This window comes from Mauremys reevesii, linkage group 5 (assembly GCF_016161935.1).
Source record: "Mauremys reevesii isolate NIE-2019 linkage group 5, ASM1616193v1, whole genome shotgun sequence".
Taxonomy (NCBI): Eukaryota; Metazoa; Chordata; order Testudines; family Geoemydidae; genus Mauremys; species Mauremys reevesii.
The window spans coordinates 95,532,508-95,550,177 of record NC_052627.1 but is presented as its reverse complement, the minus strand read 5'-3'; the positions used below and the strand labels follow the sequence as shown (position 1 = coordinate 95,550,177).

At 41.5% G+C, this 17,670-nt stretch overlaps 1 protein-coding gene across 9 annotated transcripts in view; it reads right to left on the bottom strand.

The window, feature by feature from the left end:
• RBM47 (RNA binding motif protein 47) overlaps positions 1-17,670 on the bottom strand; it is a 106,356-nt gene that overhangs the window by 30,140 nt on the left and 58,546 nt on the right. The window contains exon 1 of one of the 9 annotated variants that reach the window (XM_039541616.1): positions 90-191. The exons of the other annotated variants lie outside the window; for them this stretch is intronic. The gene's annotated coding sequence lies outside the window, so the exon portion shown is untranslated. Of the gene's footprint in view, positions 1-89; positions 192-17,670 lie in introns of those variants that run through there. 9 annotated transcript variants of the gene reach the window in all.

Genomic DNA, 17,670 nt, shown 5'->3' with positions numbered 1-17,670 from the left:
AGTACCCTTTGAATTGCATACTTTTATTCTCAATTACTTTGCAAACACAAAACAAACCAAAAAGCCTACATAAAAAATGTTTCCCTTACCTCTCCAATCCTGAAATCTAAGTGCGACAGGTTAATAGTATTAGCACCTTTTGCTTGAGCAACCTTTCTGCTAATCACAAGAACTGTGTAACTCTGTTATACAGTACATGCATCTCTTTATTGGTCAATGAGCTTTGGCCATTTAAATTCCTTGGAAGTCATTTGCTAAGGGCACCTGGAATGAGTCTGAGTGGGTGGGACAGAAAGGAAAGCGATGTTAAAACAGCCAGATCTAGAAAGAAAGCGCCCAACAGCAATTTGAAAATTAATAGAAACCCATCTGTAACTAATGGATTTTTTGGAGGGCTTGTTTGAACCTTAAGGGAAGAATAGAAGGGCTGACATTTTCACAGGGAGGAGGAATTTAAACAGAAAGATTTCATTCAAACTTTGAAACTTGCAAAAAGGGAGTGAATCATGTACAAACAACTTCCTAGCACAAGGCGTTGTGCAAATAGCTTGTGTTAATCAAAACAGATAAGATAAGGAAAGCAAAAATTTTAGTTGACAATGCGATGTTTTCAGTAAAGCCTTTTTCTTTATGCCTGTTTAGCAACATTATTTTAGGCTACTTTTAGTTAGCTTACCTTTGGTTGTACTAAAAAGCAACTGTAGTTCAAACACTGAAAGGTACTTTTACTGATCTCAGAGGCCCCAAGAATGAAAGAATAATAACAGCTGAATACCTGGTGTGTACTATCAGCTTGCAAACACGGAACTCAGAATGTGTTTGCTTGGAAAGGGAGAAAAAAAAACAACCAAAAACTGAAACCTAGTATAGAAGGAAAAGCAAAGGGGTGGTAAAACATGATTCATGACAGTAAAAATGGGTTTGTACATAACAACGGAACACTAGGCCCCAGAAGCACTTAGGCAAAGTAAACAACACACCTTTTTAAGCAGTTAAGAGAAGAAACTAAACTGAAACACTCTTTGGATGGCAGGTTTCAGAGTAGTAGCCGTGTTAATCTGTATTGGCAAAAAGAACAAGGAGACTTGTGGCACCTCTGTGTATATTTATCTTCCTACTGTATTTTCCACTGCATGTACCCGATGAAGTGGGTTTTAGCCCACAAAAGCTTATGCCCAAATAAATTTGTTAATAGGTAATAATTGGAGATATACCAATCTCTTAGAACTGGAAGGGACCTTGAAAGGTCATTGAGTCCAGCCCCTTGCCTTCACTAGCAGGACCAATTTTTGCCCCAGACCCCTAAGTGGCCTCCTCAAAGATTGAACTCACAATCCTAGGTTTAGCAGGCCAATGCTCAAACCACTGAGCTATCCCTCCCCCTTATTAGTCTCTAACAAGGTGCCACAAGTACTCCTCCTTACTCTTTGGATGTTGGCTTTGTCAGTATAACCAACCAGTGGGAAAAGAGGGAGAAGGGTGTGATCCAGAATATAATTAATTGTCTGAGGTTGGAGCCCACCTATACCAAGTTAAAAACAAAAACGGTAGTGCATGAACTAAACAAACTGCAGGTTACAATCCTTCCTAAAGCTATAGCCAGAGTTTTGGGCTGCCACTTTAGCTTAAAAACTATTTTCAGAATGCTGATTTGAAACATATTCAGGAATGCTGTTACAATGGGCAAAGTGAGTTGTTTCTGTAGGGGTTTGAAGGGAATATTAATTGACAGACTTCTCAAGAGTCTCAATAGTAGACTCCTTGAGGGTAAAGTTTTATCTAGAAGTTAGGACTTGATCTGAACCCCCACTTCCCCGTTTTTGTTAAATCTCATGCAGTGAAATATATTGGCAGTGTGTATATTCTGTTTAAAATGGACATGGCTATTGTGCATCCACACATTTAATTATTTTTGGTTGTAGCAAACTAAAAAATAAAATCTGCCCAGCCAAAAAGATTAAAGTACATGCACCTTTCATTAGTTATAGCAATGGGTTTGCAATCGGGTTGTATTTTAACTGGCACATCCATTCCTTTTCCTCAGAGATTAAAGTTCAAACCAGCAAGTGTAACACCCAGTATGGGTTTGGTTTGCAGTCGGTTTGGTCAGAATGTTGGACTTGGGACAGCCTGGGCTTTATGCATATAGACCAGTCGTCCCCTACTGGCCATGGCAGTGAACATGTCTTCCTACAGCACCTCATAGGCCAGGGGTGGGCAAAGGGCCACATCGGGGTACGGAAACTGTATGATGGGCCATGAATGCTAACAAAATTGGGGGTTGGAGTGCAGGAGGGCTCTGGCTGATGGTGCAGGCTCTTGGGTGGGGCTGGGGATGAGAGGTTGGGGGTGCAGGAGGGTACTCTGCTCTGGGATCGAGGGGTTAAGAGGGCAGGAGGGGGATCAGGGCTGGGGCACGGGATTGGGGCACGCTTACCTCAAGCAGCTCCCAGAAACAGCGGCATGTCATCCCTCCAGCTCCTACGTGGAGGTGTGGCCAGGCATCTCTGCAAGCTGCCCTGTCTGCAGGTGCCGCCCCTGCAGGCCCCATTGGCTTCAGTTCCCAGCCAATAGGAGCTGCGGGAGCAACGCTTGGGGCAGGGGTAGCATGCAGAGCCCCCTGGCTGCCCCTATGTGTAGAAGCCGGATGGGAGACATGCCATTGTTTCCAGGAGCCATGCGGAGTGGGGCAATACTCCAACCTTGTTCCCTGGCTGAAGCGCTGGAGTGGGGCAAGCCCCCGACCCTACTTCCTGGCAGGAGCTTGAGGGCCCAATTAAAATGTGTGGCGGGCCGAATGTGGCCCCCAGGTCATAGTTTGCCCACCTCGTCTTAGGCCATATTTCCATAAGGAACAGGAGAGGCCATAGAACAACATGTTCACTTAAGGGAGTGGGCTGATCTGTGCCAACAACCCTTAAGAGAGATAATCACATGTACTTATTATATGGATTCTTTGGATAATGTATAGAAAAAAGGTATAGAGGAGATAAAGCAGAGACTGGAGTTAGGAAAGTGAAGAGATCAGGTGGCTGAAGGGACTGGGGGGAGGAGCTGAGAGAAAACAACAAAGGATTCTGGCTAAGAAAATATCTTCTGTCAGTGTTTTTGAGAATTGGCAGGACAGGTGGCTACTTTAATTATAATTAACGTGTTATGGGCATTTAGATTTCTTGTTAGTAGAGCGGTAGTGCCCAGAGGCCCCAGTCATTATCATGGTCCCATTGTGCTATGCACTGTACAAACATACAGGCAGCTATCATCCCTGCCTCAAAGAGGTTGAATTCAAATAGTACGTGTATAATATTTTTCATCTTCAGAGTTCCTCTCTACCAACATGAACTAATTAATCACTATAACTCCACCTTGAGGTGAGTAAGTATTAGCTCCATTCTGATGATTGGGGAACTGAAGAATAGAAATTAAATGACTTGCCCAAGGCCACAGAGGGAACCAGTGTCGGAGCTAGGATTAGAATTTAGGAGATGGAGGTCTGTGATCAAACCATACTTCTCTCCAAGTGCCCTAAATAGAGAAGTGGAGAACTGGAGTTAAGAATTGGCAGGTATTTGATGTAAGAGCTGATGAGTGAGATCTTTAGCAGTGTAAACTGGTATAGCCCCATTGAAGTCAAATGTTTTTAATAGTACTTCACTTTCTTCTTTAATTAAATCAGTATTCCATTTTTTCTGTGGGATGATAAATTATAGAAATGGCCTGTACTTTTACTGCCCAGAATCTTCAGCAATGTACATTAAACTTCCAGGTAACTAACCAAACACCCATGTGCCTCTGTCTGCATAGGGAAGATTATCATAATGAAATGGAATAGAAAAGCAACTATACCAGTAATCTGGCATCTAATATACAGTGCATTAATTCTGTAGAAATGTCCTCTACATAATAATTGAAAATTGTATCACCCATGAAATCAAACCAAATCCATATTCCTTTGTTGTTTCTCTTTTCCCTTTTATCTCCAGCTGATCATTAATCTCCAGTAGATGCCCTGATCCTCTATCATTATTACTTAAATAGTAAACATGAAGAGACAGAGTTGCTAGGGAGGATTTTTAAGTGTCATAATCATAGTGGTTCGACAACCACCGTGTTATTGGGACATCTAGGCTGGCATTTTTAAAGAAGCCTGAGGGAATTAGGTAGAATTCTACATCTGTAGAATTAATGCACCCGTTGACTTTCATTGAGAATTGGGCACCTTATCTCCATAGGCTCCCTGGAATATCCCAGCCCTAGTCTATTTCCCTGCAGGTGCAGGATGGTTCTCAACAATGCTGAGTGACAATGCACTCACTCAAAATCTCTCGTTATAATGGCACCTAAATATCATGCTGAGCAGTACAATTAAAAATGGTGCTCGGCTACAGTGGAGAAGCTTTGATACTAGATGATACAAGTACCTGGATCAATAGATTCTCTACATGAATTTTCTCTCACTTGCTTTTTATCCCCATGCTTTGAAGTGTCCCCCATTCAGCAAGATGCAAAGCACAAATTGGTTCCTTATAGTTTGTGATCCTTTCCCGCATCTACAGTTTGGAAGCAGTTACAGAGTGTCGCACTCCCATAAATGGCCAATGCAAACATTAAAAAAAATATATTTTCTTGATGAATTCCAGCTATGCGAGGGCCAAAGCTGGAGAGGTGCATATAAGAACATAGTCATTACCATAATGGATCAGACCCAAGATCTGTCTAGTCCAGTCTAGACCCGACTCTCTCATATTAGCATCTTCCACTTTCCCTCCATTCTTTTCCACAGCAGAATTACAATGGATCCTTACATGGTTGCTATTCATCAGCTCCAGTTGGTGGAGAATTAAAGATTTTTTTCCCTAAAGAATTTCTTTCCATTGCTGTTGCTGTTGGAGCTGTACTGGTAGTAGAGATGTTTAAAAATTTTAAAGAAAAAAGTGTGACTTCAATGCAGTTATGACAGTTCACACCAGAAAGTGATCTGTCCCCTAGTGTAGAAAAGGGCCTTATAGAGGGGCAGTATGTTTTCCCCATCTGCTGTTGCTCCTCCTATAAGAAGCAGCATGTATAGGGTGACCAGATGTCCCGATTTTATAGGGACAGTCCCGATTTTGGGGTCTTTTTCTTATATAGGCTCCTATTACCCCCCACCTCCATCCTGATTGTTCACATTTGCTGTCTGGTCACCCTAAGCATGTAGTATGTTCAGCTCTGTAAAAGGCACTGATGCAGAAATGGTTCTGGTCCCAAGAAACGTATAAATATCAACCACCACCACACTGGGAGATTGAGAGGGTGGTGATTAGATATTTTAAGAAGAGAATATAGTTGAGTCATTATCTTGATGTGAGTTAGCACTTTTCACTGTCATGTAAGTGGGTTTTCAGGAGGTATTTGAATGAAGATAGGATAGCAGCCTGTCATACTGGGATAGTGAGGTCATTCTAGACATAGGGGATAGTGTGAAGATGAGTGGGAGAAAAAAATGAAGTGAATAAGCTGACTTTATTGGCTGAGTCTGATCTTCAGAAGTCTACTGAGAGCTTCTAGTGGAGCAAGCAGAAAATACTTTTCCAGTTGAAGTAATTCACCTTCAAAACACATATATTTAAAGCTATTCTGCGAAGTCCCCAGATTTCAAGTCTCTGAGATGTCTACATTTCACTAATTTGAATCCATCTAAAACAATCCTTAGCAGCAGTACTGTAGCCTGTTCTCTGATAATTCTGCACCACCATTTAATTCTTTTAACAAGCCATTTTGAATTTCTGCAGAACAGGTTTCTACATGTCCTTAGAACTATTTTCTTGCCAATTTACATGTTTAAAGAGACAACATCGCTTTATTTGAAAGCATAACATGTTCTTTCATTTGTTTTTATGAAATACAATTTATCGTAGCACAATCTTTTCTTTCAAAGCTTTATAAAAATTTGTACTTGCCGTATACTGATAAGCATCTTTGCAGAGCATACAGTATCTCAGAGGTAGCATAGGTATCATGTGTTGCCAGAGATGTTGTGATAACTTCTCATTTTTATTACATGGGAGGATAAATTAGTGTTTCTAGAAAAATTAATTTATAAGCCATAGATTCTTAACTGCATATGCAATTTTTTAAAGGTGTGTTCAAATGTAATGTATACAGTCGTGTTAAGGATGCACTCTTTGCTTGACCTGATCTCTCCTGAAATGGCAGACACTTAGATGTGTGGGAAGAGGTCACAAGAATAAAAATTATTACATAAAATTCAAGACCCACAATTGTTTATGAAGTACTTTTTCTTGTAGGTATGAACCTCTCTCTTGTAAAGGGGCATTTCAAAATATCCTAAGTGACTTAGAAGCCTAACATCCATGAGACAGATTTTCAAAAGGCATTTAGGTGCCCTAAAATGCAAATAAGCACCTAATGGGATTTTCAAAGTTCCTAAACAGTTGAGGTGCCTGACTCCCACTGGTTTCGGTGGGAGTTAGGTGCATTTTTTTGGTACCACATAAAAGCTTCTTTTGAATATTTGTTATTAGCACTGTAAAAGTTATACAATTTTTGTCGAATATACATTTTTGCTTTTTGTGCCTGCAAGTAGGTTTGAGTTTCCAAAATGCAAATTGAGACATATTGAATAACCCACATATGGCCTAATATTTTATAATCTTTTGGAAGAAACATTAAATTAATAGATATTAAACTTCCAAAAGTGGCTTCTATACAGGTGCAGTAATTAGTTTTTGCTCTACATTTAGGAAGTTGTGTTTAACTGACTAATCTGTTTTGGCTGATAAAAGTCAGTATTTTAATATTGAGCAAATTCATATTTACCTGTGAGACCAAGTAAAATAAAACAAAGCAAATATAATGCTAAAAATGGCATTATGAGATTGTTCTAGCTCCCACTGAAGTCAATGGGACCTCAAAAGAAGCCAGATCAGGTGCTCTCTCTCAGTGATACTCTCGAACTCATTGAACCATCCTAAGGGAATAACAACAATTTTTAAAAGTTTGGATACAGTTAATAAATGTGAGTGCTCAAGAAACTGAGACTAAAAGCACTGGTTAGAGTCAGGCAGAGCAGTGAAGTTCATCCCTGTTCAGAGAGCCAGCACAAGCTCTACACACCACTTAAAGCCCCACTTCAGTCTGGCCTGAAGTGGGATTAAGTGCTGCTCAGGTTTTATGCTGGTGCTCTGCACAACGGTGAGCTTCACCCAGTTGTGAAGGTTTCACTACACAGCTCCATTAATTAAATTTAATGCTGACATGTCACATCCATGCTATTCCCCTGTTGAACTTTTGCACAGGAAACAAAGTGTTTTTGTGATGCAGTCAAGTGTCCACTAAAGTCTAGGATGACACCACCAGAATTTGAAACTAGGTGTCTAGTCTCCACATGTGAAAAACTAGTAATGTACATTTAACCTGCTGCACTGCCTTGTTCTTCCACCTATTCCCCATCCCTTAAAAGTGATGACACTAGAACATGAAAGGGTTCCCTTCAGCTACTCAAATTATTTCTGGGTAGGTGACTAACTTTATTCCTTTATTTTAGTTATTAATATTTTATTAAAAATAAACAATTGTACAAAATATACATTATTTCCTTATTTTAATATTAAGAGAGGGCAACAGCTATTAAAGCTAAAATAAATGGCTGTTTGTCTTCAATTCTTCTTTGTCTTAAGTAAGGTAAATAAACTTGAATTATATGAGAAAAATGATTACCAATAAATAAGGCTGAATGTGTTGAAAGGGTGTTTTTACTAGACCAATTAATTCTCACAAATCTTTTAGCTTATGCTCTATTTATAAACTGACATGACACAGAATAGTGACTCATTGTCAAGATTACAAAACATGGGGGATTAAGCAGTTTATAAACTGCCAGTATTCATTCTATACATAACATTTTATATTAGATCACTACAAGGATTATTCAGACTATGTTTTATACCATTATTACGATATCAACACCTGGCACAATATTTATATAGCAAGTATGGCAAAAAAGTGGTGGATCAAGGTAAAGTCACACAGCAGAAGATGCATCTATGATCAGAAGAATTCTGCCATCACAGGTAAAGATGTCTCACATGTGGCTGACCCACAGAGTTGCAGGCTGGTGTCCAGAACTTAGGGTGACCAGATATCCTGATTTTATAGGGACAGTCCTGATTTTTGGGTCTTTTTCTTATATAGGCTCCTATTACCCCCGCCCCCATCCCAATTTTTCACACTTGCTGCCTGGTCACCCTATCAGAAGTCTTCATAGAAGGAGAAGTATGTTTTGTCACTGAGGCCAACTAGTGCATGCTGCTTACGTTCACATCAGATTGTGAACCAGTTACACCCCTTTCGCTACTAACTACACACCCTCAGTCTGTGGTATGCACCTTGTTCCTTAAGCTGAATGCAGATTGCTGTCTATGTCATTGTGCCATGATAGGATGCCATATGCCCTAGCCTCACCTCACCACACCCTGCTGAGCTGCATGCATGTCAACCTTTGTACCATGAACCCTTTCCTCACCTGCATATCTTTGTGCAAGTTTTAGGTTAAAAAACCTACACCATACAGAGCTTTTATAACTCCTCCCACTCCCAAAAAAGTGCCAGAGACTCCGTGAGGGCATCCTCTCTTGCCAATCTAATGTGGAAGGAGTGCAGGTACTATAGTGATAGGCAGAAGTACAAAACCGTAAGGTAAGATACTCTTTTCAGTCCTATGCTTCACTTTTGCCATAAAATATTTCTCTCTCTCCAAGAAAAATTTGAGGCCATTCTTTGCATGACCATGTTTTATAGGCCTTTGACAAGGTGAGAGGGTAAATAGTGAATGGCTGTTAGGAACATTGTAGCTGAATTGAAAGGAAGGTGTGAATGGGTAAATGTTGTAAAGAAAGTAATAAAGCTGCTCTCTACCTTTCCTGCTCCTGAAAATATGGGTACAATGATTCAGAATTCTCTTCAATCCCTAGCTTTTTTGTGGATAACAAACTGTGAGCTAATTCAGGATGTGTCTTGTTTCCAAGCTTCCTGTTTCTAGGGGGTCATATTTTCAAGTGGATGTTCCCTAATCACAAAGGACCAAATCCTTGAGCCTATGCAAAGTCTGAGTCCATGACAGTGGTTCTCAAACTTTTATACTGGTGACCCCTTTCACCTAGCAAGCCTCCGACTCCCCACTCCCCCTTATAACTTAAAACCAGTGGGCTGTAGCCCACAAAAGCTTATGCTCAAATAAATTTGTTAGTCTCTAAGGTGCCACAAGTACTCCTGTTCTTTTTTTAATATATTTAACACTATTAAAAAGGCTAGAGGCAAAGTGGGGTTTAGGGTGGAGGCTGATAGCTCACGCCGCCCCCACCCCCATATAATAACCTCGTGATCCCCTAAGGGGTCCCAACCCCCAGTTTGAGAACCCCTGGTCTATGAGCTGAGGGCCTGAGCAGAAAGGAATAATTTCCAGTGGCTGTGGAGTGGTTGCAGAATTACTTCCAAGTAATTTCTGCATCTTCAGAGCTGTGCTACTTTAGTTCTTATGCTTCTACACAGGTGTTTTTAGCTGATAGAGCCATGTAGCCACACATCCACTACTTCAGAAAATCTCCTGTGTTCTGGGGCACCTTCCCACTGTTTAGTGAAACTGTACCAGTTCTGCTGCAGCCAAAGCCCTCCTCACCAGCAAGGACACAAGGGGAACAGGAATTAGCCTCAATTATTGAACATAGTCAGAAATATTAGATTTTTACAAGGCCATGTTCTCAATTAAATTGAAGCTTGTCAGCTGACCAATCACTACTAAACCTTCAGTGATACTCCTCTTTGATAACTCTGTGTTAAACTCTTTTTCTTGAGATGATTTTAACATAGTAATGTACAGTCAATCATACATGTCGATCTTCTATGGCCCCATTACCCTAGTATCTGAGTGCCTCCCAAATGTATTAAAATAGAAGTAACTTTTCTCTTTCTCCTTTCCCAGCTGGTAGGAGAAATAGCTTGCTTAGTTTATAATTATGTGTGTATGTGAAGAACCTATGGAGGAAATGTGACTTTGAGTGAACATATACCCATAAAAATACAGAGTAAGCCAAGTTCATTTTTGGTATAACAACTCCAACCCTGAAATCAGTAATGTTACTCCAGACATGAATTTGTCCCATTACATATAAATTTTAAGGCACTAAATTGGTGCATAATTATACATTCAGGAAACATGAATAAAATAATCAGGCAAAGTTGGTTCCATGCTTTTGTTATAATCTGCGCTGTGGGTTTTTGCGACTTCCAGAAGACATCTGAGAGGATGTGAGACAAAACTAATGTGAAGTAGTAAGGTTAAACTGAGGCCCCACAACTTTTTTTTGTACTATTAAAATGGAAACGCTATTCATTCTTTCGGGAGCAATTATGGTCAAAATTTAAATCTATGTGAAATGAAAGGTGTCTTGTATGTTACTTTTTATTAAGTTCAAAGAAGATGCCGACATAGAGAAGGTCATGCCCCCATGTAATTTGTCAAATATGCTAGTTCAGAGAGGAAAAAAATATTACATTTACATTTTAAAGGGTATTTTATACATGTTATATAGTAGAAAAGGTTACTTTTGCCTGATGTTGCTAATGTTGGGAAATGAAATTTTAAAAAAGCAATTAATCAGTTCTGAATTGCAATGCTACTAATGCTACTGTACCTACTCTACTAGTATTAGAGTATTGCTGCCTACAGTAGAAGAGAATTCTAACATACCACTGATGCTTACTAACCCATTCTGGAAAAACACTGATCTTATCATTTATTGCTGTGAATCACCCCCACTGAATTCAGTAATGGTAGGCATAGAGCCTACTGCTATAAGACATTCAATGAAACTCAAAGGTGGCAAATTTAAAACTAGTAACAGAAAATACTCTTTCATCAATGCAAAATTAGCCCATAGAACTCATTGCTACAAGATGTCATCAAGGCCAAGAGCTTGGCAGGATTTAAAGACAGACTAGACATTTATGTGGATAGCAAAAATATTCATAGTTATAGCAGTAAAAAATTTTTTTAAAGAAGATAAACAGTCAGGAGGTATATAAACCCTCTAGCTCCAAGGCATAAGTCAACCTTTAACTATTGAGAATAGGAGGAAACATTTTCTTAGAGCAAGTTGTTCCACCACTGACTACTGCATAGTTTCTTGTATGTTCATCTTAAGCCCCTGGACTACATGGACTACTGGGGTCTGATTCCATATGGCATTTCCTGTATACCTATCTGAGTAGCCCTCTGGATGCCAACGGGCCCATTCACAGTAGTAAGCACTAAGCTCGGTAGTACATATTTACAGGATAGGGCTCCTAACATACCATTCACCCCTGTGCAGAGGTCCAGTGCAAGGTTTATGTCCCACTTAAGCTCTCTGCACAGTGGTTGAGTTCACCCCAGTGAGGCAGAGAACAATGAAGAAGTTAGTCCCTTGTGCATGTGCAAGTGCCTTTTAATTTGGGCTAAGCAGCCCAGCCTATCAGTAAATTTGGAACATTATTAATTGGAGTAGAGATTTCTTAAAGCAACAAAAAATCATCTACAGCCTTGTGATTTTAGCTTTTATTGTGGCTGAATTATAAAGGAACGTGGTCTTGAATTACTACAATCTCAAGGGAGACAGGGAGAGATATTCTAGTAATTCAAGACCAGGTTTTCTTATATATAGTAACAAAAGGTCAGATTACAAGAGGAGCCTCCCTGAGTACACTATGATCATGCTCTGCTAAGAGCAACCAACCTCCCCCACTACCTCTGATGCTCAAAGGTCACCATGTCAGAGTGAACAAGGTCCAACAGTAACTAACAATTTAATCCTAAACACCACTGAACTGAAGCTATTGTGAAAATTTACTTAGCTGTAACTACTAAAAGGACTTAAACTTGGGGTAAAATTCATTCCTGAACAGTAGCACGACAAAGGCTTATGCACCACTATTGCCATTAAATGAGACTTAAATGTGGATATGCGTCATGCTGGCCCTCTATATGTGGTGAACTTCACCCTTGGACACTACACCTCACAACCACATATCCTCCTTATTTCTGAAGGGTAATGAATGCTCAATATTTTTGTAACTATGAGGTCAAATCACTCAGTGGAAAATCACATTGATTTCAATGGAAACTGTGGGTACTTAGCACCTCTGAAAATCAGATCTTTTACTGAGGTGCCTAAATATAGACTTAGGAGCCTGGTTTTAGATATCCACACTTGAAAATTCTGGGTTAGGTAAACTGCCACAGGCAGGAGTGAAAGTAACTTAAAAGACTTACCGATACTCTGGAGACCTGAGAAGGGGCAGGGCCTCAACTGAAAGAGGCAGGGCCTTTAGAGCCCCGGGCCCTTTAAATCGAGATTTAAAGGGCCCTGGGTTCCGGCTGCGGTAGTGGCAGCTGGAAGCCCAGGGCCCTTTAATCATTGCTGGAGCTACCAGCTGTAGAGGTGGCTGGGAGCCCCGGGACTCGGGGGCCAGTTAAAGGGCCTGGTGCTCCGGCTACTGCAGAGGAGCTCTGGGCCCTGCTGCCAGAGCCCCGGGGTAGCAGCAGCGTCAGGGGGCTCCGGCGGTGATTTAAAGGACATGGGGCTCCCAGCCACCACTACCACAGCGAAGCCCCGGGCCCTTTAAATTGCCGACGGAGCCCCGGGGGGGTCCCAGCTGCTGCCGCTACAGTGGGGCTCTGGCAACAGGGCTCGGGCGGCGATTTATAGCGCCTGGGGCTTTAGCCACCGGTACTGCCCCTGGCTCTTTAAATCTCCGCCTGGCTCTGGCAGTGTGGCTCTGGCGGCAATTTAAAGGGCCCGGGGCATAGTGGCAGCCAGAGCCCTGGGCCCTTTAAATTGCTGCCACAGCTCTGCTGCCGCTACCCCAAGACTCCGGCAATGGGGCTCAGGTGGCGATTTAAAGGGCTCGGGGCTCCGCCGCTTCTACCGCCCCGGGCCCTTTAAATTGCCACCGAAGCTCTGCTCCCAGAACCGGTGGAGATTTAAAGGGCCTTGGGTGGTAGCAGTGGCCAGAGCCCTGGGCCCTTTAAATTGCCACCGAAGCTCTGCTCCCGGAGCCGGTGGAGATTTAAAGGGCCTTGGGTGGTAGCAGCGGCCGGAGCCCTGGGCCCTTTAAATTGCCGCCAGAACCCGGCTGCCAGTAACCCAGGGATCTGGCAGTGGGGCTCAGGCAGTGATTTAAACGGCCCAGGGCTCTGGCTGCCGCTACCACCCCGGGCCTTTAAATCGCCGCCTGAGCCCTGCTGGCAGAGCCCTGGGGTAGCAGCGGCGGGGCTCCTGCAGTGATTTAAAGAGCCACAAGCCCCACTGTGGTAGCGGCGGCTGGGAGCCCTTGGCCCTTTAAATCACTGCTGGATCCCTCGGCCGCCTCTGCTACCCCGGGGCTCCGGCAGCAAGGGCTACCGCAGTGGAACCCTGGGCCCTTTAAATCGCCGCTGGAGTCCAGGGCTCCCGGCCACCTCCGCTACCCGAGGGCTCCAGCAGCAGGGCTCAAATGGTGATTTAAAGGGCCCGGGGCGTCAGTTGCTGCTACCGCCCCGGGCCCTTTAAATTGCCATGTGAGCCCTGCTGCCAGAGCCCTGGGGTAGCGGCGGCAGGGCTCTTGCGGTAATTTAAAGGCCCAAGGGCTCCCAGCCACCGCTACTGCTGCTGGGAGACCCAGGCCCTTTAAATTGCCACCTAGGGAAGCCAGTATGCCATACTGGGGCGTACTGGCTTACTTTCACCTCTGGCCACAGGCCACATAATAAGTCAATTACAGAACCAAGAATAAACCCCCAGAAGGTCTGTCTCCCAGGCACTCACTCTAACCACTAAATTGCACTCCAGAAATAGTGTCAAGAAAATTGTCAAAATCTGAAAATGCATGTAATTATACTCTGGGCAAAAGGTGAACTTCCGGACCTAGACCATACTAACCTTTAGTTTAACTTAACAGTTTACCTTAAATTTTAACTGACATATGCCCTAAAAAAGAAGTCGTTTATCAGAAAGACTTAATTCAGACCTTATTAAAATTTCAGTAGGTACAAATAAGGTACTGTAATTTATAACAGAACAGGATAATTAAGCCATCTAGGAAAACTGGTGTCAGGGCATAGAGTTAAGAGATAAGGAAACAATAAACTTGTCTCATTTTCAGTCTGCTGGAATCTTAAACAGCACATTTGCAGAAAAATCATGATTTTTAGTTTCTTGCACCTATTCTATAGTGTTTTAACTACAAAGCAGCACTACCATTGACTCCATCCTTTAATGGGATGGGAAAGCTACAAAGAAACCATTATCGTTGAGGAGAGAAGGAATATGATCTCAGGGCTATTTTATTTTAAAAACTAGCTATTGGAAAATTTTTTAGCAAGCAGTATTTGATAAGAATATTGCCAAGACATTTTGCAGAGCTTCCAAAATCTTTTTTGTTTTACTCACTATGATTTGACGACATCAGAAAATGTGAAACTGGATATTGGTTTATCAAAATGGTTTTTGTGTTGCTTAGTAATGTTTTCTGTTTAGCAAACTGTTTAGAATGCAGGGATTCTCATACTTTTCGGAGTGTGAACTAGATTTTAATAGAGAGGGTGTCTTGTGGGCCCCTCCCTTTTCATTTACAATTATATAACATGTCTGTAGAAACCATAGCAGTCTGTTCCCATCACCCTGGACATACTGACCACCTACATTGTTCTTGTCTCCCCTGTTCTCCTAGACATATTTCTCCTGTTAGTGGCTGACAGCTCTAATCCACACTGATGGCTACAGTACCTAAAAGTGTCTCCCATTGCCTTTCTTCTTCTTTTAACATAGCCATGGGCCCTAACTTAGGCAGTTAGAGTGGGTTTTCCTCCTTGTTTCCAAATCCTTTTTTCAGGCTTTCAAGCTCTACTTTGAAGAGCCTGCACACCTTCAGAAACAGCTGGAAACGTGGCCAACAAGGAAATATTCTGCGGAACATCAGTTTGGGGAATCTCTGGTTTAGTGAGATCCCTACTAGACCCGTGGGAATAAAAGATTTTTTGGGTCAGTGGCCAAACAGAAAAATTAGAGGGGAAAGTTGTTTCATGTCACCCTAAAGGAAAATTATTCAATTTTTCCAGCAAACACAAAAAGTTGAAAATATTTTGTTTTGGGTCAAATGAAACAAAACATTTAGTTTTATTTTCAAGGTTTTTTACTATTTAAAAAGAAAATTCTAAATGAAAACTCTGTTCAAATTAAAATGTCAAAAAGAAATATTGTGATTTTTTTTTTCAGAATTTTTTTCTGTTTGCTTTTTTACATAGCATTTAAGGCCAGAAAAGACCAACCAGCACATCTAGTCTGCCCTTCTCCACATCAGAGGCCACTCAATCTCACCAAGTTACCCTGTATTGAGCCTAATAGCCTGGATTAGACTAAAGTATCAGCCCTCAAAAGATTAAACTATTGTGTAACACAGGCAGAGACTAGGAGGGACCAAGGTGCACCAATGCCCAAGGTTCCTGCAATGGTAAAGAATTGATCTGGTGAGAAATACCCAGATGATCCTAGCAAGCAACCAGCACCCAAGGCTGCAGGGGAAGGCAAAAGACCCCAAGGTCTCTGCCAATCTAACTTTGGGGAAAATTCCTTCCCAACCCCAGAAATGGTGATCAGGTTGATGCCGAACATATGAGCGAGACATATCAGCAATTGTTTTCAACCAAAACCATTCCATGCAAATTCGTCAAATGTTTTGGTCAAGCGAAATCTGCATTTTTTTATTTTAAAAAGTTTTGTCTAAAAAATGTAACACAGCTCTACGCCCTACTACAACCTCCACCTTTCTGGCCTTTTTAATATTCGCTATGTACCCTTCAGTTTGTCCAAAACTCTGCTGTAAAAGTCAGCTACCTCCCCTGATAGTATGATCATATTCAGCCTCTCTAAGGCCATGTCTGGTAGATCGGTGCCACTGCAATCGATGCAGTGGGTGTTGATTTAGTGGGTCTAGTGAAGTTCCACTAAATCGATGGCAGATCGCTCTCCAGTCAACTCCGGTACTCCACCGAAATGAAAAGATGAAAGTAAGTCGATGGGAGAGCAGCTCCTGTTAATGCAGCGCAGTGTAGACACCGTGGTAAGTCAACCTAAGCTACGTTGACTCCAGTTACGTTATTCACATAACTGAAGTAGAGTAACTTAGGTCGACTTACCACAGTAGTGTAGATAAGGCCTTAAAATCCCTTCACTGCCTCCCTATTGCCTCAAATTAAGTTCTTGCTTGCTTGCTTTCATGGGCCTCATGAATTTATCTCCTTCCTACATCTCTGTTCTTATCATTTTTTGCTTCCCAGTGCCTTCTGCACTTAGCCCAGGCTTCACATCTGACGACCTGACTACTGTCTTGGTGTCCTTCTCTCATATTTTCCTGAGTGTCTTCTTTCATGTGATCTTCTCTGCCTGAAACCAGCTTTTAAATTTTGCTTCTCGTGCCTCATCTTCCTCCTTTAAGCCACTTCTCAAAACCTATTTCTTAAAGCAAGTTTATAAACTAGTGTTATATTCATACTAACAACAGTCACCAAAACAAGCAAAAGCTGTGTAACTCTTAAGATAATAGACTCCTCTCCCAAAAATCTCATGATCTTACTGTCTTCACTCTCATTCGCTTTCCTCCATCAACTTCCTCTTTGTGTCTATTATCTCCTGTTGTTCTAGTGTTAACTTGGATTATAAATTTTGGGAGGCAGGGACTCTGTCTTTATTTGGTTTGTAAAGTGCCATGCATGCCAATGGCACTGTATAATTACTACTAATAAAGGGATATAATCATTTTGAAATTTAGTCCATTTAAAAACAAAAGAATTTCAGTAATTTCAGCTGCTATATTTATGCCAGTCCTGAGATTTCCCCTGCTAATTTATTTGGTGTTACAATAATGTTTCCTTAAAGTGTTTTTAAAAAGTGTTTTTCTCCCTTCTGCTATATGAGAGACCCACACAAACAGGGAAAAGTGACCAAGTGACTAATAGGGGAAATAGCAAAACTGAGTATACACATAGCACCAGATATTCATATGCTCAGCACCCATCTGCGTCTGTTGTGACATTTGAACCGCAATATGCTGAGCTCTTTTGAAACTCTGGCCCATATTGCTGTCAAATGCACACAGTAAACATAATGGGGAAATACCAGAAAAATATTTTTCTCTCTAATCTCTTTCATTTATAGTAATCTCTGGTGTTCCTCGGTACAATGTATAGCAGTTAATTTTAACATAATAGTAACAAGGAAAAAACATTTTCAGACAGAAGTTGACTGCGTCCCTCTAATAAAACCAGAAGCAACTACAAAAATCAGCAGATATGTTGCAGCCTAAAGAATCAGCTATACTCATGAATGAGGATGGCAAAAGGCAACATTTATCTCCTGATGTCTGCTTGAAGGTTTGGGTGTCCATGAAGGCTTGTACAGTGGCTTTGTGCATCCTCCTCCTTTAAGCTTTCTGCAGAGACCAAAAATCAGTTTGCTTATTATCTTTTTAAAGGCTTTGTTTCCTGTGTTTTCATGGTCAAAGGAAGCTGAAGTACCGAAAACACTCTAGTGTTTAATATTGAACAATGTTCTTGTTTCTCATCTGAATGAGGAAGCCATAGCTTGTGCATCTGTCCAG